The sequence below is a fragment of the Bactrocera dorsalis genome, chromosome 6 (genome assembly GCF_023373825.1).
Source record: "Bactrocera dorsalis isolate Fly_Bdor chromosome 6, ASM2337382v1, whole genome shotgun sequence".
Classification (NCBI taxonomy): Eukaryota; Metazoa; Arthropoda; class Insecta; order Diptera; family Tephritidae; genus Bactrocera; species Bactrocera dorsalis.
Genome location: NC_064308.1, coordinates 41,793,246 through 41,815,878, shown reverse-complemented (window position 1 = coordinate 41,815,878; position 22,633 = coordinate 41,793,246). Strand labels below are relative to the sequence as shown.

The window sequence follows — 22,633 nt, the reverse complement described above, 5'->3', positions numbered from 1 at the left end:
TGGATTTCTTTCCCAAGGCACACAATTGAAGCATGTGCCGATGCACGTAAATTCAACGAGGCCATTATCACTTAACACTCAAACCAGGTGGTCGCAGTTCCTCACAGGAGGCACCAAAAGTATGTATAAGATCCCAAATCAAACAAGAGGAACTCAATTTTGATAAGACCTATCGTCACGACTTTATTTTTAACATTAACTTAAATCCGCAAGAAGCGGCAATTATATGCCTGCTTGTTCAGTAAGCACATGTACAAACAATCAGGATTCCGGGAATAGAGCATATGCTGGCGGTGTGCATACGTACTGTAGGCAGCAGTCAGCATCGCTAACATACAGAAAATAAGAAGAAATAACGCTACAATCAGGCGATATTTGTCCCATAGGCGTGCAACATTAATATATGGATGTAATTCCTCAACATCGCGTACAAGGTTCTATCGAGCGTATTGTGTGAAAGATTAAAGCCCACCGTCAACAAACTGATTGGACCTTATCAGTGTGGCTTCAGACCAGGTAAATCAACAACCGACCAGATATTCACCATGCGCCAAATCTTGGAAAAGACCCGTGAAAGGAGAATCGACACTCACCACCTATTCGTCGATTTCAAAGCTGCTTTCGACAGCACCAAAAGGAGCTGCCTTTATGCCGCGATGTCTGAATTTGGTATCCCCGCAAAACTAATACGGCTGTGTAAACTGACGTTGAGCAACATGAAAAGCTCAGTCAGGATCGGGAAGGACCTCTCCGAGCCGTTCGATACCAAACGAGGTTTCAGACAAGGCGACTCCCTATCGTGCGACTTTTTCAATCTGCTGCTGGAGAAAATTATTCGAGCTGCAGAACTGAATCGAGCAGGTACAATCTTTTATAAGAGTGTACAGCTGCTGGCGTATGCCGTTGATATTGATATCATCAGTCTCAACACCCGCGCCGTTAGTTCTGCTTTCTCCAGACTGAACAAGGAAGCAACGCAAATGGGTCTGGCAGTGAACGAGGGCAAGACGAAATATCTCCTGTCATCAAACAAACAGTCGTCGCACTCGCGACTTGGCACTCACGTCACTGTTGACAGTCATAACTTTGAAGTTGTAGATAATTTCGTCTATTTAGGAACCAGCATTAACACCACCAACAATGTCAGCCTAGAAATCCAACGCAGGATTACTCTTGCCAACAGGTGCTACTTCGGACTGAGTAGGCAATTGAAAAGTAAAGTCCTCTCTCGACGAACAAAAACCAAACTCTATTAGTCGCTCATAATTCCCGTCCTGCTATATGGTGTAGAGGCTTGGACGATGACAACAACCGATGAGTCGACGTTGCGAGTTTTCGAGAGAAAAGTTCTGCGGAAGATTTATGGTCCTTTGCGCGTTGGCCACGGCGAATACCGCATCCGATGGAATGATGAGCTGTACGAGATATACGACGACATCGACATAGTTCAGCGAATTAAAAGACAGCGGCTACGCTGGCTAGGTCATGTTGTCCGGATGGATGAAAACACTCCAGCTCTGAAAGTATTCGACGCAGTACCCGCCGCGGGAAGCAGAGGAAGAGGAAGACCTCCACTCCGGTGGAAGGACCAAGTGGAGAAGGACCTGGCCTCGCGTGGAATATCCAATTGGCGCCACGTAGCGAAGAGAAGAAACGATTGGCGCGCTGTTGTTGACTCGGCTATAATTGCGTAAGCGGTGTCTACGCCAGTGAAGAAGAAGAAGAATATTTATTTTATATTCATTTGTGATTTTGCGCGCATTACTTACGCCTCCTTTACACTAGTCGCGAAGTTAAACGTATTTCTCAAAGCAAAACAATGTCGGAAGTAAAAAAGAAGAGACGGCAATACTGTGCGGAATACAATAAATTCGGATTCATTGAAAATCCCACAAACCCATCCTCGCCATTGTGTCTTCTATGTCTAAAAACATTTTCGAATGAAGCAATGAAGCCTTCGAGACAGCAAGATCATTTGTATAAAATGCATCCAGATAAGAGAGACAAGAATGTAGCATATTTTCAAGACCTAGACAAAAAGCATAATACTCGGCCAAGTGTAGCAAAACTATTTTCGGCGGCTGCTAAGCAAGATGACGACGGTCTTCGTGCTTCGTACAATATCTCTTTGTTAATTGCTCAAAAAGGCAAACTACATAACATCGGAGAAGAGTTAATATTGCCAGCAATAAATGAAGTAATAACTACCGTGCTTCATAAACCGGCCATCATTGTGCGATCACCTGAGGACAAGCCAATTCTCAATTCAGCTCGATGAGTCCACTTTACCAACTAATGAAGCATTGTTGTTGTCTTACGTGAGGTTTATTAAAGATGAGAAAATACAAAAGGCGAAACCATATTCAATATATTGGAAAAGTTTTGCAATGAGAAAGAGATTCCTTTGAAAAATTATATTTTAAATGCTACGGCTATGATAGGGTGCCATAAAGGCTTAATAGCGCACTTAAAAAATAAAATTCCAGATGTCCTTGGTGTACATTGCGTTATTCATAGACAACATTTAGTTGCTAGAAACTTAAGTGAAAAACTATTTCAATCACTGCAATACGAGTATGTCATCAAAGCAGTCAATAAAATCCGCAAAAGCTCTTTGAATGATAGATTATTTCATCAGCTTTGTGTTACTGATGAATTTTGAACTTGGAAATACCAGACTGGGTGTTGGATCCGTTTTCAAATGACAACACAGCAATGGCACCTCAGCTGGAAGAAGAACTTATAGAATTGACAACAAACGAGGAAATAAAAATCAAGTTCAAAAATGGTTACCAAGAATTTTGGCTACAAAATCCGATCTCGCAATTGTACCCTGGATTGTGGTCAATCGTTCAACGATTCTTGATAGCATTCCCATCGTCATATTTGTGTGAACATGGATTTAGTGCTGTGACAACACTGCTTACTAAAAATAGAAATCGTTTGCTTGTTACCGAACGTGGCGACTTGCGACTGTTCTTGAGTAAATTGGAACCTGATATTAACAAACTTACTAAACAGCATCAGATTCATCCTTCACATTAGTTTTTATATATGGATCGATTATTTTAGCTTTATTTTTAATAAAAGATTCTCTGTTTTAATACTATAAAGTTGTGTTTCAATAATCATTCTTATTGGCAGGTGGAGCCCGTAAGAGTTAACTTGAAACCTAAGCGCCGTTGTGTGTTACCAACTGCGCTCAGGTTTCAAGTTGCTGGTTATAGTAAAAGTTTCGTTTAGAATTCTCCGTTAATATACATATATTGGTCACAATAATTAATTTGAAGTTATCGTGGTTTTTAAATAGGTGAAAAAATGGTGGCGCTAAAAAATATTTATTCCCAAAGTGGGCGGTAGACAAAATAAGTTTGGGAACCACTGCTCTAAATTCATTTCTAAGAGTAACTGTCTAATAAAATACTGCACTCGATTTGCTTCTTCGCCGATTCAAGACAATTCTGAATCGGCGCTAGAAATAAAAAACCAAACGATTGAAAATTTTTGGACACGTCTCCAAGCTGCATATGTCGCAATTGTAGATACCGACGAGTCAGACTTAAATCTTTAAATCTTTTGATTACGCAAAAATTGAAAACTGCTTAGACCAGTATGAAGACACAAAAATTATGATCGCAGAGCAATTAAAACTCATTAAATCAATCGCACCTACTCCCCATTCGAGAGTAGAGCTGCCACAAATACAAGCCCAAGAAGCAAGTTCTGGCATTCACCTTAAAGTGCCAGTATGCGACACATACGAGGGCTGTCCGATAAATAACCGACCTCAACGTGAAGCTAGCGGCACATCTGAAAAAAAGTTCCTACTTTAAATTGTGCATATTATAATAGCTACTCGCCAAAATTTCAGAAATTTATCTTGCGCAATTATCTGTTGACAGTCGTTTTTGTGAGTCTATTTCGGTGATTTCCCCAAAATGGAAAAAATTGAATATCGAGCTGTAATTAAATTTTTATTTTTGAAAGGCAATACGCCTTCACAAATCAAAGATGAGTTGGACTCTGTGTATGGTGACTCTGCACCATCGTTTACCACCGTAAAATTTTGGGCAGCTGAATTTAAACGTGGTCGCAGGAGCTTGGAAGATGATGAACGTCCTGGGCGTCCAAAAACTGTAACCACTAACGATAACATCGCTAAAGTTCATCAATTGGTACTAGACGACCGCCGGATTAAAGTTACATTTTTCATAGAGGTTATGAACAATGGCCGTCCTTCACGTTCTTCGGACATGTTTACAGTCATGTACATAAACCATCCAAAATTATCGCAAGCGCAAAAATGGTATCATCTCCGATACAAAAAAAAGGTCAAGCAGTCGTAATAGTAAAACAGTTCGCATTAAATAACGACAATTTTAATTTGGCTTGGGAAGCTCTGAAAGCAAGATATGAAAACAAAAGAATACTGGTCGACAAGCAAGTAACGATACTCATGAACTTGCCGAAAATTCTAAAAGAAACGAGTGAAAAATTCATAAAACTAGAATCCACTGTTTGAAATTGTTTGTCGGTTCTATCGACACAAAATGTTCCCACAGACAACTGGGACCCTATTCTGGTAAACATATGTACCGCAGCATTGCCAGAAAAATCATTACTTCTATGGGAGCAATCGCTCTCAGCAAGAAGAGACTACCCAACATGGCAGCAAATGAAAGATTTTTTAACTACCCAATATGAAATTGCGGAAAGGGTAAATTAAAAAAACAGCCACAATTAAAAACGTTCAACACGACCTAAACAGAAGCTTCAATAGACCCCAAGTCAATAACAACAACAATTTAAATAGAAGCTTTTTCAAAGCACAATCGTTCACATCTAAACAGAACAAATATGCGTCATGCGAAGGATGTACAGGAGGGCATAAACTCAAAACTTGCGAGAAGTTTAGAAAATTAAATATAAACGATAGGAACAACTTTGTCAGGTCAAAAAGCCTCTGTACAAACTGCTTGTTCCACGCACACAACCTTACCAATTGCGAAAACAAATTCAATTGCGTATGTATATTGCCACAAAAGGCATCATTCTAAGTTACACCTCAATAACTTTCCCAACGCATCTCAAAGTAGCGCTTTCTCAAAAAAAGCCACGGGTTTAGTTGCAACTGCAACTCCCGAAACAAAAACTCCAGAAATTCGCCAAGAGACACCATGCTGCTCAAAGGCATTAAAAACTCAACCGCTACACAGCAAAAATCATAGTAGAGTACTACTACCCATAGCAGTTGTCTCCAGCGAACATCGAGAAGAACTGATCAAACTAAGAGCCCTAATAGACCAAGGATCACAACGATCATTCATAGCGTCTAGGGCACAAAATAAGCTAAAACTGCCAACAAAACATGCCAACACTGAAATTACAGGAATGGGCGGACGAGTAGTACAAAACTCAAACAAAATCTGCTCCATTACCCTATTTTCCCCTCAAGCGGATAAGCGCGTTAAAGCAGAAGCCATAGTCTTACCGCAACTTACCAACATGCTTGCAAGCTATCATATATGTAGATAGCAAACATTGGCAAAAGTTAGCAGATCCCAACCGCAACACCCCCGCTCAAATAGACCTTCTATTAGACAGCGATCTTATATCGCAAATTATACTAGAAGGTGTTGAAAAAATTTCGAAAACACTACTTTTGCAAAATACCATTTTCGGACGGGTCCTAAGTGGACTAGTTGCGGAACCAGTCACAGAAATAACAACTCAAGTTGAGGAAATCTCAAACGAGTACCTCAGTTCACAATTGAGAAAGTTTAGGGAGTTAGAAGAACTCTCCCCCATTTCAATTACAACACCAGAAGATCAGTATTGTGAAGACTTTTACAAAGCCACAACTACTCGATCAGATAATGGTCGGTATGTCGTACGACTACCACTAAAACAACAACATCCAGACTCACTCGCCTTAAGTCACTCTCGCATCTCTGCAATACAGCAGTTTTTAAGTATGCAAAAAAACCTACTTAGAAAAGGTGAGATCAAACAAGATTATGATGGTGTCTTAGAAGAATACCTCCATTTAGACCACATGGAGGAAGTAAGCCCATGTGAAAAAATCATAAGAGGCAAATATCACTCATTCTACTTGGCACATCATGCAGTAGTAAAGCCTGACAAAAAAACAACAAAAGTTAGAGTTGTCTTCAATGCCTCAAGAACCAATAGCTCGGGGAATCCCCTAAATGATATTCTATTTACGGGACCTACACTCCAACCAGATCTAATGCTCCGCATAGTGAACTGGCGTATATACAAATACGCAATCGATGGGGATGTAGAGAAAATGTATCGACAAATAGTCGTACATAAAGATGATCAAGATTTTCAACGAATTATTTTCCGAAAATTTGCTAATAGTCCACAACGCGACTTTAAATTAAAAACAGTAACCTTTGGCGTAAGCTGTGCTCCATACTCCAGAAAACACAAAGTCAGCATTTCCTCTGGCAACAGAAGGGTTAAAAACACAGTCGTATGTAGACGATATCCTGTCTGGCCTAATAATGAAAATAGGCATATTTATCAACGAAAATGCTTTTATGCTTTTTTGTTTTTTTCTTTTTCTTTGGCTCGTCTTGGAAGCATTTCTTCTCATTTCTCATTTCATCATTCGTCTTTGAGCGAGCGTCGGCCACGATTGAATTCGTTGTACCAGTTTTTCACAGTGCTATAGGATGGTGCTTCATAGCTATACAAAGATTTTAGTTCATCGATGCACTCTTGTCGTGATAATCCACGTCGAAAGTTGTGAAAAATGAACGAAAATGTTCACGAGTTAATTCCATTTTTTTGCCGAGATGAATTTTTCAATTCCCTGTAAATAAAACAATTCACAATTAAATGACAAATCGTTCTGAGTGATGTTATGCTAGAAAATGTCAAACTTTCCAATGGAAATGTCAGATTGCACCTGGCAACACTTAGTGTTGCCTAGTCCAGAAATATGTATAGCAGCCTATGTACGATACCTCATCACAGGTAATAACTGCCCTCAATAAAAAAGATTACAGCCAATCACCTAAATTCCTAAAGACCATTTGTTGGATACAAATTTCCTTATATTCGAAAAGGAAAGTACAACAAAACCACTGGGCATCCAATGGAATGCGATATCTGACCAGTTTTCATATACTATAGAGTCAATATCCGCCATAACAAAGAGACAAATTTTATCATCTGTGGCAAAACTTTTCGACCACGCAGGATGGCTTTCGCCAATTATGATACAAGTGAAATTAAATTAATCCCCCGAATATGAAGTGGAACTACACGGCTTCTGCGACGCCTCTAAATGGCATATTGTGTCACTATTTATGTGCGCACACAAAGCGATATTGTAACCACAAGCCACTTACTGGCGGCAAAAGCAAAAGTCGCACTTCTAAAAACGATAAGTCTAGTGCAGACCCACATGAACATGACCAAATGCAAATTATATCTATGGTCCGATTCCGAAATCGTTCCAGCCTGGTTAGAAAAGACACCACACTCGTGGAAAACATATATTTCTAATCGAACCTCTCAAATACTTGACCTAGTAGGAGCAGCCACATGGCGACACGTAGCCAATGCCGACAATCCTGCTGATCTAGGTACAAGATGGTGCAAATCCCTGGATGTTGCCACCACCACGCTCTGGTGGAATGGCCCCCGATGGTTAACCATATCCACAGATTCTTGGCCACAATCGACAAGGCGCAACATAATCGCCCCAGAAAGTCGAAAAATCGACACCTGTCATACAATAGTGGATGATAATGAAATCCTTGAACGATTTTCATCGTTCTCGCGAGCCCTCAGAGTAGTCGCATATATGCTCAAATTCATAGAGCAACTGAAACTTAAAGTTAAAGGAGTAACTTACACCCATTGCGATACATTGACGCACCAGGACTTACAAAAAGCAAAGGTCGCGCTTATCGCCTCAACCCAAACGCGCTACTTCAGTCGCGAAATATCGTTACTAGAGAATCGAAGCCAATTGACAAAAAAAGCTCACTCTTTGTACTAAACCCATTTTTAGACACGAAAGGTCTGCTTCGTGCCAATGGTCGGCTCGCTAATTCAAGCCTGACTTACAACGAACACCACCCCATCATAATACCTGAGAAGTCTCCTTTTGCCACATTACACCTGAATTACATCCATATATTAATGTTGCACGCCGAACAGCGCCTCATGCAACATATGGTACGCCAAGAGTATTATATTCCCCGTCTTAAGACCCAGATCAAAAAATGCATTTTCATGTGCAAGATATATGCATAAGCAAAAAATGCGAACTCAGATTACGGCAGCACTTCCACCTGAACGCTGCAATTTCGCTCTGCCTTTCACGACCACAGCTGTCGATTTTGCTGGGCCTTTTCAAATAAAGGCGTCCATGCTAAGATCTCCCACTCTCATGAAAGGCTATGTGGCTGTCTTTGTATGTTTCACGACAAAGGCAGTACACCTTGAGCTGTGTACTTATCTGACGACGGAGGCTTTTCTCGCGGCATTTGCTCGCTTCGTCGCTCGACGTGGCTTCCCATCCAAAATCATGAACGATAATGGCAAAACATTCACAGGAGCCCAACGAGCCACAGAAAAACAGTTTGTGGATTTCTTAAAACAAGTGTCCCCGGATATCGTACAAAAGTACGCCCCTCAAGGTATCAATTAGCAATTTATACCTCCAAGCGCTCCTCATATGGGTGGTTTATGGGAATCAGCTGTAAAGAACTTCAAATCCCATTTCAAGAAGCTAGCCGGCAGCTATAAATTTAATTATGAAGAATTCACGACCTTATTAGCTAAAATTTAAGCCTTTCTCAACTCACGGCCGCTCACCGCCTTATCGCAAGATCCCTCCGAATTCACAGCCCTAACTCCAGGGCATTTCCTAAAAGGAGCACCCATTCTGGCCACACCTGAGCCAGGCGTGGAGTCGCTATCCTTATTAAATAGATGGGAAAGAGTTAAAATTCTCCTTCATAATTTCAGTACCCGATGGAAAGAAGACTATATAAAGGACCTCCACAAGAGGTACCGATGGAAAAATACAGAAAATGCGACAAAAGTTGGAGATTGTGTCCTGATTCACGACGATTGCCTGCCACCCACCGAATGGCGGCTGGGCCGCATGGAGAAGCTTTATCCAGGCTCCGACGGTCATATTCGCGTAGTTGATCTCCGTACGCAATCTGGAAAGTTAACAAGACCGCTCGTCAAACTATGCTTCTTACCGATCACCGATAACCGCGAAACGAAAACCGATAAACCGCTGAAAAAAACCGAATATAAAAACAAAATAAAATAAAAATTTATATAAATACATATATACATATATATATTTAAAATCACTCACAAAAGTAGTCGATTAATCTAACGACCCACTCATGCCGCATAACGTGGCAGCCATGCTCATATGTCCTATATGCAACCAAATTCTAATTGAAATAACACTCTTCCAAACAGATCAATATGGATGCAGACATGCCAGCAGCCCCGACACCAACCACTCGTTCGGCTGTCAATGTGCCACGCCAAGCGGCTGCCCCAGTTGCAGCGCCCCGAACAACCACCCCAACGGTTTCTCGGAGTGGAACGGCCGCATTGCCGTCAACACCGGCGCTTGTCGCCGACCCGCAGCGCCGTAGATGTTCCCTATGTCGTCGGCCCCACCGGCTGCCACAATGCGTCATCTTTAAGGGATTACCTCCTCAACAACGCCAGTTGGTCGGGCAGGCGCACGGCCATTGTCTCAATTGCCTGACGCCTGTCCACCAAACTCACGAGTGTACGTCGAACAATCTGTGCCAAATTTGTATGCGCCCGCATCACACTATGTTACACCGTACACCTCGGAATGACACCGTCCACACAACGCCAGCAACAACGATCGCGTCCGCGCCGCACTTCAGGCCTCAGCAGCATCGTAGCCACTCTGCAGCAGCTTCAGAGGATTCTAGGCTGAAATATTCGCCTAGGGGAGCCGGGATGGCTAAATGAGCCTTAGTCGCCTGCCACTCACCTCGACATCACCACACTCCACATCAACACCACCCACACGCGCGAGCGCAGGATCCACACACTAAAACACACACCACATCACTCCACTGAAAAAGGGTCCGCTTTTACACAAGTCAGTATTGATTCGTCCATTACTGAATGCACGTCGCCTTTTCGCCACACGCCGCTAGTTATCGCCATTTATACCGGTCCCCATAAGTTACATATGTACATAAAGTACCGATTGAATTCAATGAACAAGCTAAAGAAGCATTTCAGAAAATTAAAAATACATTGGTTTCGGATGAGGTAATTTTATCTTTTCCAAATTACAATAACGATTTTGAGCTCACAACTGATGCCTCAAATTTTGCACTTGGTGCCGTTCTTTCCCAAAGTGGAAAACCTATTTCTTTTATTTCTCGAACTCTAAGTAAGGCGGAGGAACATTACGCTGCAAACGAGAAGGAAATGCTAGCTATTGTCTGGGCATTATCCACTCTAGGGAATTTTTTGTACGGGCACGCATAGGTCAAAATCTTTACAGACCATCAGCCCCTAACTTTCGCTTTAAGCAACAAAAATACAAATAGTAAAATGAAACGATGGAAGGCAGAAGTAGAAGATTATAATCACGAAATATTTCATAAAACTTGTCGAACTAACGTTGTGGCTGATGCACTATCAAGAATTACAGCACAGCAACAAATAAATTCAATGTCGGTTATGACGCATAGCGATGACAGTTCAGGTCAAAACTTGATTCAATTCGTGGACGTACCTATCAACGTTTTCAAAAATCAGGTATTTTTCAATTAGTCTACAGAATCAAGCTATAAATTTCAAATTGTTTTTCCAACTATTCACCGTCACACTATACCAGAAATAGAATTTCCCGAGGAGACAATCATATCTTTATTGAAAAAATATTTAAACCCTTCTGTAATAAATGGGATCAGCGCTCCCGAACCAATAATGGGAATAATACAAGAAGTTTTTTCAATCCACTTCAATAAATATCGTATTAGGTTTGCACGAAGAAAGGTATTAGAAGAACAAAGGCAGGAAGAAATTATCATAGAAACTCACAGAAGAGCTCATCGTAATGGTAGAGAGAATAAATCTCATATACTAGAGATATATTTTTTCCCCAGCATGAATAACAAAATAAATAAAATAGTCAAACAATGCAGTATTTGTAAAACAAATAAGTACGATAGACACCCTAATAAGCCCGTCTTAAAAGAGACACCTATCCCCTCATATGCAGGAAATATAGTGCATATAGATATTTACAAAACGGAAGGCAATCTCGTGCTCACTGCTGTCGATAAATTCTCAAAATATGCACAGGTAAAACCAATAAAATCAAAAGCTACTCAACACATAAAAGAACCTCTAAGGGAACTTCTCTTTCAGTTTGGAGTACCCAAAACCGTAATTTTTGATAACGAAAGAGCATTTAATTCAGCGACTATTACTTTTATGTTGGAAGACATATTAAACATTCAAATTTTCAAATCCCCGCCATATAAAAGTGCAGTGAATGGCCAAATCGAGAGATTCCATTCAACACTTTCCGAGATTATGCGTTGTCTAAAAGCCGAAAATCGAGATCAATCATTTGCACAACTTTTAGACAGAGCTGTCTATGAATATAATTACTCAATTCACAGCACAATTAATAATAGACCAATAGAAATTTTTTTCGGTCATACGGTAAGCACAGACCCCGAACAATTCGAAAAAGCTAGATTAGATAATATTCAAAGAATAAAAGATCTTAAAAATCACAATAGCAAATTACAACCAATTATTGATTATAATCCAGGAGAAACGATTTACGTGAAGGTCCACAATAGGTTAGGAACTAAAATCTCACCTAGGTATAAAAAAGAAGTAGTTAAGGAAAACAGGTCGACTACGGTACTGATCGAGTCAAATAGGTTAGTTCATAAGAGTAATATTAAAAGCTAAGTACTAAATTCCTTCTTTTTGCAGACTAACGCTAACAGCGACAACAATGGCTCTGACCGATTTCCAAATTACAGACTTCTCAACAGCTCATATAATTATAATAAGCAAAGGACTGACCAAAATACAAGACGGAACGATTAAACTAATACACCTTATCAACGTTGAACTGTACAAACAATTTTTGGCAGAGGTAAAACAATTCACGGACAAAAACATACAGACAAACAGTATATTTTACTGAACTTTAAAACAAGAAATAGAACAGACCAAAGAAGAATTAAATCTATTAAACCATCAGGTAGAAAAATTAGTAGATCAATTAACATCCTGGGTACAGCATGTAAATATTTAGCTGGAACCCCAGATCACGACGATTTTGCTGCATTAGAATACGACAGAAAACAATTAAACGACAATAACAATAAACAATTTCTAATAAATCAAGCACTAACAGAACGTATGAATAACCTCACAGTAATTACGGACAAACTAGCAAACGCAATAACAAAAGACAGCTACTTCAACGACGAACTAGTAATAAGTATTCAAAATAGATTACGTTTAGTTAAGGAAGAAATTGTAAACGTTAGATACGCCATCCAATGGGCAAAATTAAAATTAGTAAATAGCATTTTATTGAACAAGAAAGAATTAGAATTAACTCTTAAAACACTAGAAGAGGAAAAGATGCCTTTTTCATCAACTAAAGAAGCCTTAAGTTTTGCAGAAACAAGCTTTACATCAGAAACATCGTCCAAGGGTAAGGACCCAGCAGTACTCTTAAAACACTAGAAGAGGAAAAGATGCCTTTTTCATCAACTGAAGAAGCCTTAAGTTTTGCAGAAACAAGCTTTACATCAGAAACATCGTCCAAGGGTAAGGACCCAGCAGTACCAGAAATAGTACCAAAAACAACAAACCCCATACCATACATCAATTTTGACAACTAACCATATTTTTGATCAATTGAGGACAATTGATTTTAAGAAGGGAGGAGTTGGCAACAATAACATTTATAGCAATCAAAAGACACGCGCATCCGTTCTACTCGCAAAAGTGCTGACGATACGTCTAGCGCAGTGTGGCGTGAATCTCTGGAAATCCAGCGGAAAGTGGGAACCGACGTCAGCAGAACTGCAAGCGCATTAAGTTACCATAAGAATTATAAAATTTGTTAAGTTGTGAGTTAAGCGAGCGGTTGAACAATAAAGGTCGTAAGACTAGAAAAAGAAGATAATTTTTACTTTTGACAAGTAAACCCATAACTTATATGAACAGATGTGCGACCGCTATCTTTTAAGATGATATCAAAACATTTAATTTAAATGTACACATTTAAGACTAATTATCTTAAACTTATATTAATTATTTGGGTAATAATACAAAATTTACTGTATTATATATTTTTAATGATTTTATGGAATTATCATGAAATACATATGTATGTAGGTAAATTTTAATATACATACATACTTATATACTAAGTACATATATGCTTTGATACCAAATATATACCGATCATATATACATAAACTATATGCCGAGTCGGTTGCGCATAGAAAATAAACGAATCTGTTGTGCGTTTCTGTAACTTTTCGTTATGATATAGAAAGAAATATCACTTTTGCGTAACGAAAGGTTTATAACGAACAATTGTTTTGAAGTGTTTCTGTAACTCAGAAAAGTCACCTTTCGTTATGGTTGTGGTGGGTCGTTATCGATGTTATCGAAAATGTGCTATAACTAAAATGAATGCTTTTTTTTTGTCTTTTTTTGAACAGATGTAGGGGGGAAGTCTTCTAAAGACACCCTGGCGGGTAGTGTCGGATTCGCTTGATGCGCCTACCGACTAAAACCCCCCCACACCAGTTGGTTACCAACCATATGGTTATGAACCTAGAATGTAATTTGGAGGAGAAGGAGGAAGATTCAGTTATGAGCGGTAGTGGCCCTCAAAAGAATCTGACGCTAATAAGCGAAGCTCGAGTTTTTGGTTAAATGGGAGCGGAAGGATTTGTTAGGATGCATGGCCTTCTGAAACGGTTGATTTTTTTGCACCTGAGAGTGGCAAGACAGTTGATGCTGGGGTTTGCTTCGGATGCTACTGACGCCCGGAGATTTGCAGCGTAGGAAATAGCTGCCGATTGAATGGAAGGGAGATTTGTTTCCTCTAGGATCTGTTTGTTTCTAACATACCACGGGAAGTTAAGAGAAAATGAATGCATAAACATCTGTCAATGTACACGAATATATTTGTTTTGTTTACTGCAAAAAAGTTTTGTTTACTCTTATTTTTTTTATTCGTAAGTACAAATAATATTTTATATACTATATATATATTTTGAATGTATAAATTTATTATCAATGTTATAATTTCTTAGTGAATCAAATTATGATAGCTGCTGCATTATTTGCCTTATTGGAGGACCAACGGAATATGTTACGCGTTCATCGACGACAACTGACCCATTTGCCGGAAGCTCGCTTTGAAAAGCTATTCCGTTTTAAAAAAAGATCCCACAATAGCCTTGTTACAAGAGCTAAGTCCTCATATGAAAAGTGGCGAAAGACGTACGTTTGACCCAAAATCATTAAGAATGACTGCAGCACTTCATTACTATGCGACAGTATCATATTTCAGAGACGTTGCCCAAGATTTTGTGTGCTCATTAAGCAAGACAGTTGTGTGTCGTGCAGTAAAAGAAGTCACAAACATCATTGAAGGAAAATTAATGTGTAAATACATTAAATTTCCAACATCTTTAGAGGAACAAAACAAAATAAAACAAACGTAAGAAAATCATTATATAGGTACATAAAAAATAATGTGTATGTACATATGTGTTTATATTTTTACAGATTTATTTTATCTACGGGTTTTCCTGGGTGCATTGGTGCTATTGATTGCACCCATGTTAAAATTAAAAAGCCGGCCGCTGATGTTGAATGCTGCTACATAAACAGAAAGGGCTACTTTTCCAAAAATGTGCAACTTATTTGTGACTACATAGTGTCTGGAAACGCGCGTTATGGTGGTAGTACCCATGATGCTTTTATTTGGGAGAACAGCCAATGTAAACAATTTTTGGAAAGGCAAAACGCCAGTGATGTAGATTCAAGTTGGCTTATTGGTGATTCAGGCTATCCACAGCAACCATGGTTGATGACACCATTTCGAAATCCACAGACGATTGGGCAAATTACAATGATTGCCACATTCGGGCTCGGAATTGTGTTGAAAGGCTTAATGGAGTTTTGAAAAAGGTATTTGGGTGCTTATCACATGAACGGGGTGTATTGTTTAAACCAGGGATGGGTATATTAGCCCTCAGTGGCATTTTGCCCGTGCGGGCACGAGTGCACATTTTGAGGGTTAGGTGAGGGGAACATCGCGGGCAAACATGAAGAGGGAAGTGAGCGCAACGTATTTTACCACTACATATTTACAAATGAGAGCAACGTATTTTCTCACACCATGTTTACAAATGAGAGCGCACGCATATATGGGAAGTTGCACTGTGGGTAATAATTATAAAATTGCCTAAGAATTTTAAATTTCTTTGTAACTACTATAAATTTATAAAATGTAAGACAAATAACAAAAAGTATAATAAATATTTGATTTTAGTAATAATTTTTTTAATATGTCTCTATATCAGCATTTAATTTTGTTTATTTGAAATAATAAATTATATGTTTGGTTTAATCTCATTGGCTATAGCTACACGCATTATTATACCAAAATTTAAATCAGATAACCTACTTCTTATTTTAGATATAATTTTCGAAGCAAAAAGTTTCAAACCAGGTTATTTCTTTAAACTTCCTTATAAAAAGTAATTTCAGTAATAACTTCAATTTATGAACCACTGTTTCTTCAAACACATATGACCAAATGAATCTTATGAGAGCGCAATGTAAATAATTACCCAACAACCCTTCTACCACCCGCCAATCGTAGAATTCCCAACGACATTAGGTTTTCCGCAGGGTTGCCAGGCTCGATATACTGTAGTAATTATAAAAATTGTCTTCAATATATTTGAAATTTTCTTAAAATAACTCAAATTCAGAATCGAATGCTATTATTTACACATATATGTAAACTAATTTTAATAGTTTGATTTCAGTTTTGATATTATATATTATGAAAAATTATAATTGAAATTTTAGATGTGTACAAAACTACATATGCGTATTGAATAATGGCAACATTGTTCGAATGAAAACGAGAACAAAACGCTTGCCGCTCGTAGCGAAATGATAAGATGTTTATGCCATTAGCGTTTGTATTCTATTTGTGTGCCTAGCCACTCTCAATCAATAATGCCATACCGCGCAAATATATTTTTATTTGATGATTTCTTATATTTTTGAAAATATGTGTTCCCTTTCTATAGCGCATATTATTATTTTAATACATTTCCAGAGGCAACTTAGATTTTTAAAATTTAACAAAACAATTACATATAGAAAAAAACCTCAATTCTTTGAATATTTTGATAAAACTACCAAACTGAAAATATCACAAATCATATATTTATATAAGCATTTTCATTAAATGGAACTGCAATAGGTTTAAACACAATATATGTATATAATGGTCATAAGTATCTTTTTTTATACAAATTATAATTTTACTTTCAATTATTTTTTAATATCAACTTTATTTAATTAAAGTATTTTTACAGAAAGATCTTAAAATGCTATCTTCCTTTAGCAACCAACGTGTCCTGCTAAAAGATCTAAAAAGATTCTAATTCTGATTGGAACAACTGAACCTCGCTCTCTGTTGCATCTCACTGTTAGCTGCTCAGTTTGTTCTCACCTTAGTTCGCCCACGCTTGTTTTCGAACTATTGGCTATGTTAAGTCGCAGTTCTCCAACAATTAGGTTGGTGTGAATGATATCTTTGCTCTTGTTATCCAATGATCGCTCTCACGGCAGTTGGTTCGCACTTGCCTTACAACTACTGGGATGTAATGTAGTAGCTGTTAACTACAGTGATCGCTCTCACAGCGTTCGGTGCTCACTTGCCTAACAGCTTTTGTTAATGCTTTTACGTGGGTGACCAGCAGTTATTACTGCTTAACTCCTCCCCTTCTAAATGAGGGACGTCCACGATCCTCAACAATAATGCCTAAATTAATTTAATTTGTATGATTTGAAAGATTATCACAGCGATATCATTGCATAAACTTCTGACCAATTACAGTTTACACATAGAATAGGTTGAGTTATAATTTTGTATGGTTATGGTTGAGTCACTTTACTTTTGGCATTAGTTCCGCAGCCCCATACATATATTGGAACAGGAATGAGCTACAAGTTAATGAGAGAGATAGAGAGAACAACGATTATAAGTGGTCGAGCATTGAGAAATTTTACAGCAGTTTAACAGCGGTATAATAAATCCATGAGAGGTCTAAAATGCTGGTATTTGTGAGCAAGTTGCAATTACATGGTTGCCAAGTTGGTTTTTCTTAAATCTAATAGCTATCGTTATAACTTAACATAAATTTCCATTTCATTGTAGTTAACAAAAATTTCAAACTACAAAAGTTTTACATGGTGGAAATGAATATTCGTGAGATGCTCAGTTACCTAGTCACCATAAAATTCGATGTAACAAAATTTAATTTTTTGTAACAAGCCTATGTTTTTGTTATTGGAGTATCATAGAAGAAATGTGGTCAGACTAGTATTTACTTTAAATTGTCTTTATGGACCACCCTCCTCTTAATTAAAACTGTACTCCCTAGGTCTTTCTCAATTGTATGTTGCTCATAAAGTGGTGTTAACTTATTACCTAGTCTAGTACCATACTTTATCTCCTTCTTTAAAAACACGCTCGGTTCTGTTTTTGTTGTGACTTTTGAGCTCTTTTTGTTGCGCACATCTAATACGTTCAGATACTTCATTATTCGGTTTATCAATGCTGGATCTAAATACGTCTACTGGCCTCATTTTAGTTACAGAATGTATTGTTTTGTTATATTCAATGGTTGACAGCAAGATTAGATCAATCGTATCATCAATACATCTTTCCAACTTCAGGCATCTAGCAATTTCAATTAAAGTGCTGTGAAACCTCTCTATCTGACCATTGGAGCAGCTATGCAAAGGTGGTGCATTGATGATATTAATACCAAAATTATTTGAAAGAAGTTGTCTGACAGCGTTTGAATTCAACGATTTTTCGTTGTCACAATAAATAATTTTTGTTTTTGGAAAAATGTTCAAAATTTGTATTGATTGGGGCTTTATGTCCGAAATTGTTCTCGACGCAATGGTCTGTACGATTGCGAATTTTGAGAACTTGTCTACACAAGTCAAGAAATACTTTGAGTCGGTGGAAAAAATGTCAATATGCAGGATCTCTCCTTGTGGAATGGGTGTATCTGCTATTTTATGTTTCCGATGCTGCCTATTGTACTTCGATTTAGAGCAGATCCTACAGTTTAAAACAACCTCTTTGGCTTTCTTTTCCATCTTTGGGAAAAAGTAGTCCCTCAAGATTTGCTTAACATTTTCCTGTGCTGCACGGTGTGCACGATTATGCTCCGCAGCTATTATTTCCAACTGATCATTCGGATCAAAAATGTCCGTTACATATTTTTTAGTGTATCTAAATTTTGTACTTGGAAACATTTGCACCAAGTCATGCTGAATGTGGGCTAGTATGGATAAATTACAATGAATTGCGTTAACTACATTAGTATTCACAATGTCCTGAATAGTTCCTAAGAGTGTGCTTCTGTCACAAAACTGTATGCAGTGTCTAGTTTTATTCCCAAAAATAATAAAAGTTCGTTTTGATGGAAACTCACTTTCTTCAATAATTATTTGATTCCTAAAATTTCTGTCAGACACCGCAAACGTTAGCGGTTGATGGTCAGTAAAAATATTCAATTGGCGTACACCATAAAGATAGTTACGAAGGTTTTTTAATGCCCAGACTATGGCCAAAAGTTCCCTTTCATTAGTGGCAAAGTGAAGTTCATTGTCTTTTAGGGTTCTAGAAATCATAGTTATTGGTCTGCCTTCCTGAGAAAGAACGGCACCCAGGCCACGGTTGGACGCATCCGTAGTTAAATCAAATGCTTTTTTAAAATCGGGATAATCGAGAATTACGTCTTCCGATACTAAAATGTGTTTAAGTTTCTCAAATGCTTGCAGTTGCTTTGAATTTAAAAGTATTTTCACTCTTTTGGATCTGTAAGCGCTAACTTTTCCAATTATCCCCCTTCAAAATATCAGTCAATGGTTTGGCTATACTGGCAAAGTCTTTCACGAAGCATCTATAGTAGCTTGCTAATCCTAGAAAGGACCTGAGACCGTACAAGGTTTCGGGGGTTGGGAAATTTAGCATTGTGCTAACTTTATCTGGGCACGTCTTAATGCCACCCCGAGATACTCTGTTTCAGTTTTGAAAAAATTGGACTTGTCGACTGACACCCTCATGTTAGCGTCATGTAGACTCTTCAAGACCCAATCTATGTCTTTAATATGTTGTTCTTTAAATTCGGAATAAATAATAACATCATCTTCATAAACAAAACAGCTTTTTCCTATCTTTTCCCTTAAGATGTCGTCTATGGCTCTTTGAAAATTACTCGGAGCGTTTTTTAATCCGAAAGGTAGCCTACAAAATTCATACTTTCCGTTGCTAACGGAAAAGGCTGTTTTTTCCCTGTCTCGCTCAGCGAGCTCGATCTGGTGAAATCCAGACTTCAAATCAAGGGTTGTGAAGTATTGTGCATGTCCCATATTTGATAAAACCGAAAAAACATTTGGTATTGGGTATTTGTTGTCAATGGTATTTTCGTTCAGTTTGCGAAAATCTACCACCAGACGCTTTTTTTTATTTCCAAACTCATCAATGCCCTTCTTGTCCACGACCCAAATGGGGTTATTGTAGGGAGACGTAGATCTTCTTATAATACCATTTTGTAAAAGCTCTTTTATTTCATTGTTAACAAAGTCAACTACCCCCATTGAATATGGATACATCTTAGAATAAATCGGTTCTTCATGTTTTGTACTAATCCTAGCAACTACATTTGTGTTATATGGCAGTGATTCGTTCGGATCGGCAAAAGCCTGTGATCTTTTTTTATCATATTTGAAAAATCCTCCCTTATTGCAAGAGGTACACTTTCCTCTTGAATTTTCAAAGCATTAATGTTGTCAATTTTTATAAAATATAATTTTTCAATTCCAAAATCATGAACTATTTCACCTTTTTGAAGGTCCACGACTGCATTGACTTGCGTTAGCAGGTCAAGCCCAATTATCGCGTCAAGGCTTATTAAATTTGGTAGTACTATAAAATCTGAATTTATGCCAAACAAGTTAATTTTACATTTATGCCCTACTTTGCTCTCGCCGTGAACTGATTTAACTACGAACGGTCTCGTTAAAGGCACAATGCCTTTTAATTCAGTAAGGGGCTTTATAAAGCTTTTTGAAGCTCCTGTGTCCACTAACATTTTTATTTCTTTGCCCTCAACTCCTATTGTTCGTTTGATCCAAGGGAGCTGGGCACCCTTTCTAAAAAATTAATTTCTTCGATATCTTCGATTTCCCGTTCCACAACACTATCGTACGTATTTTTTGTTGCTACATCTTCCGATGTATCTGATATGTGGTGGATTCTCTGGACTTTTGGACCAGTACTTCTGTCTGATACAGGAGGTCGCTTAATTTGCTGACCTTGATTGCCTGTATTAAAAGGGATTTGCCGATTATTAGAGACGTGCATATTTTGAGACTTATTTTGCTGTAAAAAATTTCTAGTGGGATTGTGGTGCTCGAACTTCGTTGAGCGGCGGAAACCAGATGTGGATGGATCTATGTCCATTGGTTCGGTGCCCTGATCTCTATTATTACTCGAAAGATTGCGCTTTTCTTGTCTATTTTGGAAGTAGGGGTTTTTATGACCGCTACGTGATTCTATTTGGTTGCTCTTGGTCTCATCAATTCTCTTAACTGAAGAGTGACCTCGGTCCTTGTTCTCAAGATGTTTAGAGTAGTTTGATGCAAACATGTATCGTTCATGATTTGCTTCCACTTCCTGGGCAAGTGCCAAAGCAGAAGGCAAATCTGTTGGACGAGTGGAAAATAGTATATCGCAAAGGGGCTTCCTAAGGCCAGAGACAAAAACACGTAATGCATCTAACCTATATTTATCATTTATTGAGTTACATATCATATGTCATGATAGTTTTATTGGTAAGCAACGTAAGCTTTCTTTCGACTTCGTCGTAGAAATTCAACACTGTCAAATTTCCTTGTCTTAAGGTACTTAGCTCCTGTTCAATTAAATATATTGGTCGCTTATCAGCGTACGTGAAATCTAATCTTGCCACTATAGCCTTAAAGTTAAGAACAGTGTTGAAAGACGCTAAAACAGCATCTGCAGCGCCTATAATTTTGTTTCTTATAATGGCCACTGCCTGATAATGTTTAGCGCTTCCATCATAAGGTTCATATAATTTATAGGCCGTATGTGCGGCTTGCCTCCATGAGACGTAAGTCTCTTGCCTACCATCGAATTCAGGCAAAGATTTAACTAGGTCAAGCGTTTCCTCGCAACGCACGGTACCTGAAACCCTAACCTCTTCGAAACTCTCTACGTTAGCTGTTGACGTACTTGTAAATCTTTTTGAGATTTCGTTCAACTTTTTGTCGAATTCCTCTTTTTGTGAGCTTAAGGCGGCTGATACCGCAGCTGTTACTATAGCAGTTAACTCCGGAGTATTTATTTTTGGTTGATCTTTATCTTTTAGAACTAAACTATTAAAAAGGCTCGCTAAATCTACGTCGCACATTAAAGTATTGACCGCGCAAAAACCCGGTATAATAAAATACCGTCTTACCTCAATCAAAAATCAAGTTAGATTTATAAAAAAGTTTCAAAAATACATCGAATTCCAATGATGATCATAGTATTTAAATATATTTATTAAGAAAAAAGGCACTGAGCAAGTCACTTACATAATTTACTTTCTCTTAGCACGTGGTTTAGTTTGTTACATCCATAAAAAATTTTTTAAAGGTGAGCCAAGGCCGTAAGATATCACAGCAGGTGTCTCAAAAATTGGTAGAATCCAGTTATTTTTTCAGCAATGGTTAACTTTTCATGCTTTTGTCCCAAAGCATCCAATTTAAAGCAAAATGAAAAACGTGGTTTAAGCTCCTCAGTGGGCGGGTTCTTTTTTGGTCAGCAGACAGCAATGTTCACGTGTTAGTTTTAGTTTTTCGGAACTTTTCAGTATTTTAAGAAATCCGAAATTTTAATAAAAATTAGGCTAAAGATTTTGCTAACCCAAGTTGGTCGCCAATTATAATTTTACTTTCAATTATTTTTTAATATCTACTTTATTTAAATAAAGTATTTTTACAGAAAGATCTTAAAATGTTATCTTCCTTTAGCAACCAACGTGTCCTGCTAAAAGCTCTAATTGCAAAAGCCCGCACTGCTATTAATTCTGATTGGAACAACTGAACCTCGCTCTCTGTTGCATCTCGCTGTTAGCTGCTCAGTTTGCTCTCACCTTAGTTCGCCCACGCTTGTTTTCGAACTATTGACTATGTTAAGTCGCAGTTCTCCAACAATTAGGTTGGTGTGAAT

At 38.1% G+C, this 22,633-nt stretch overlaps 1 pseudogene; it reads left to right on the top strand.

Annotated features, from left to right (window-relative positions):
- The first annotated feature begins 14,220 nt into the window (after positions 1-14,220).
- Positions 14,221-16,084, top strand: LOC125779648 (putative nuclease HARBI1; annotated as a pseudogene).
- The last annotated feature ends 6,549 nt before the right edge of the window (positions 16,085-22,633 follow it).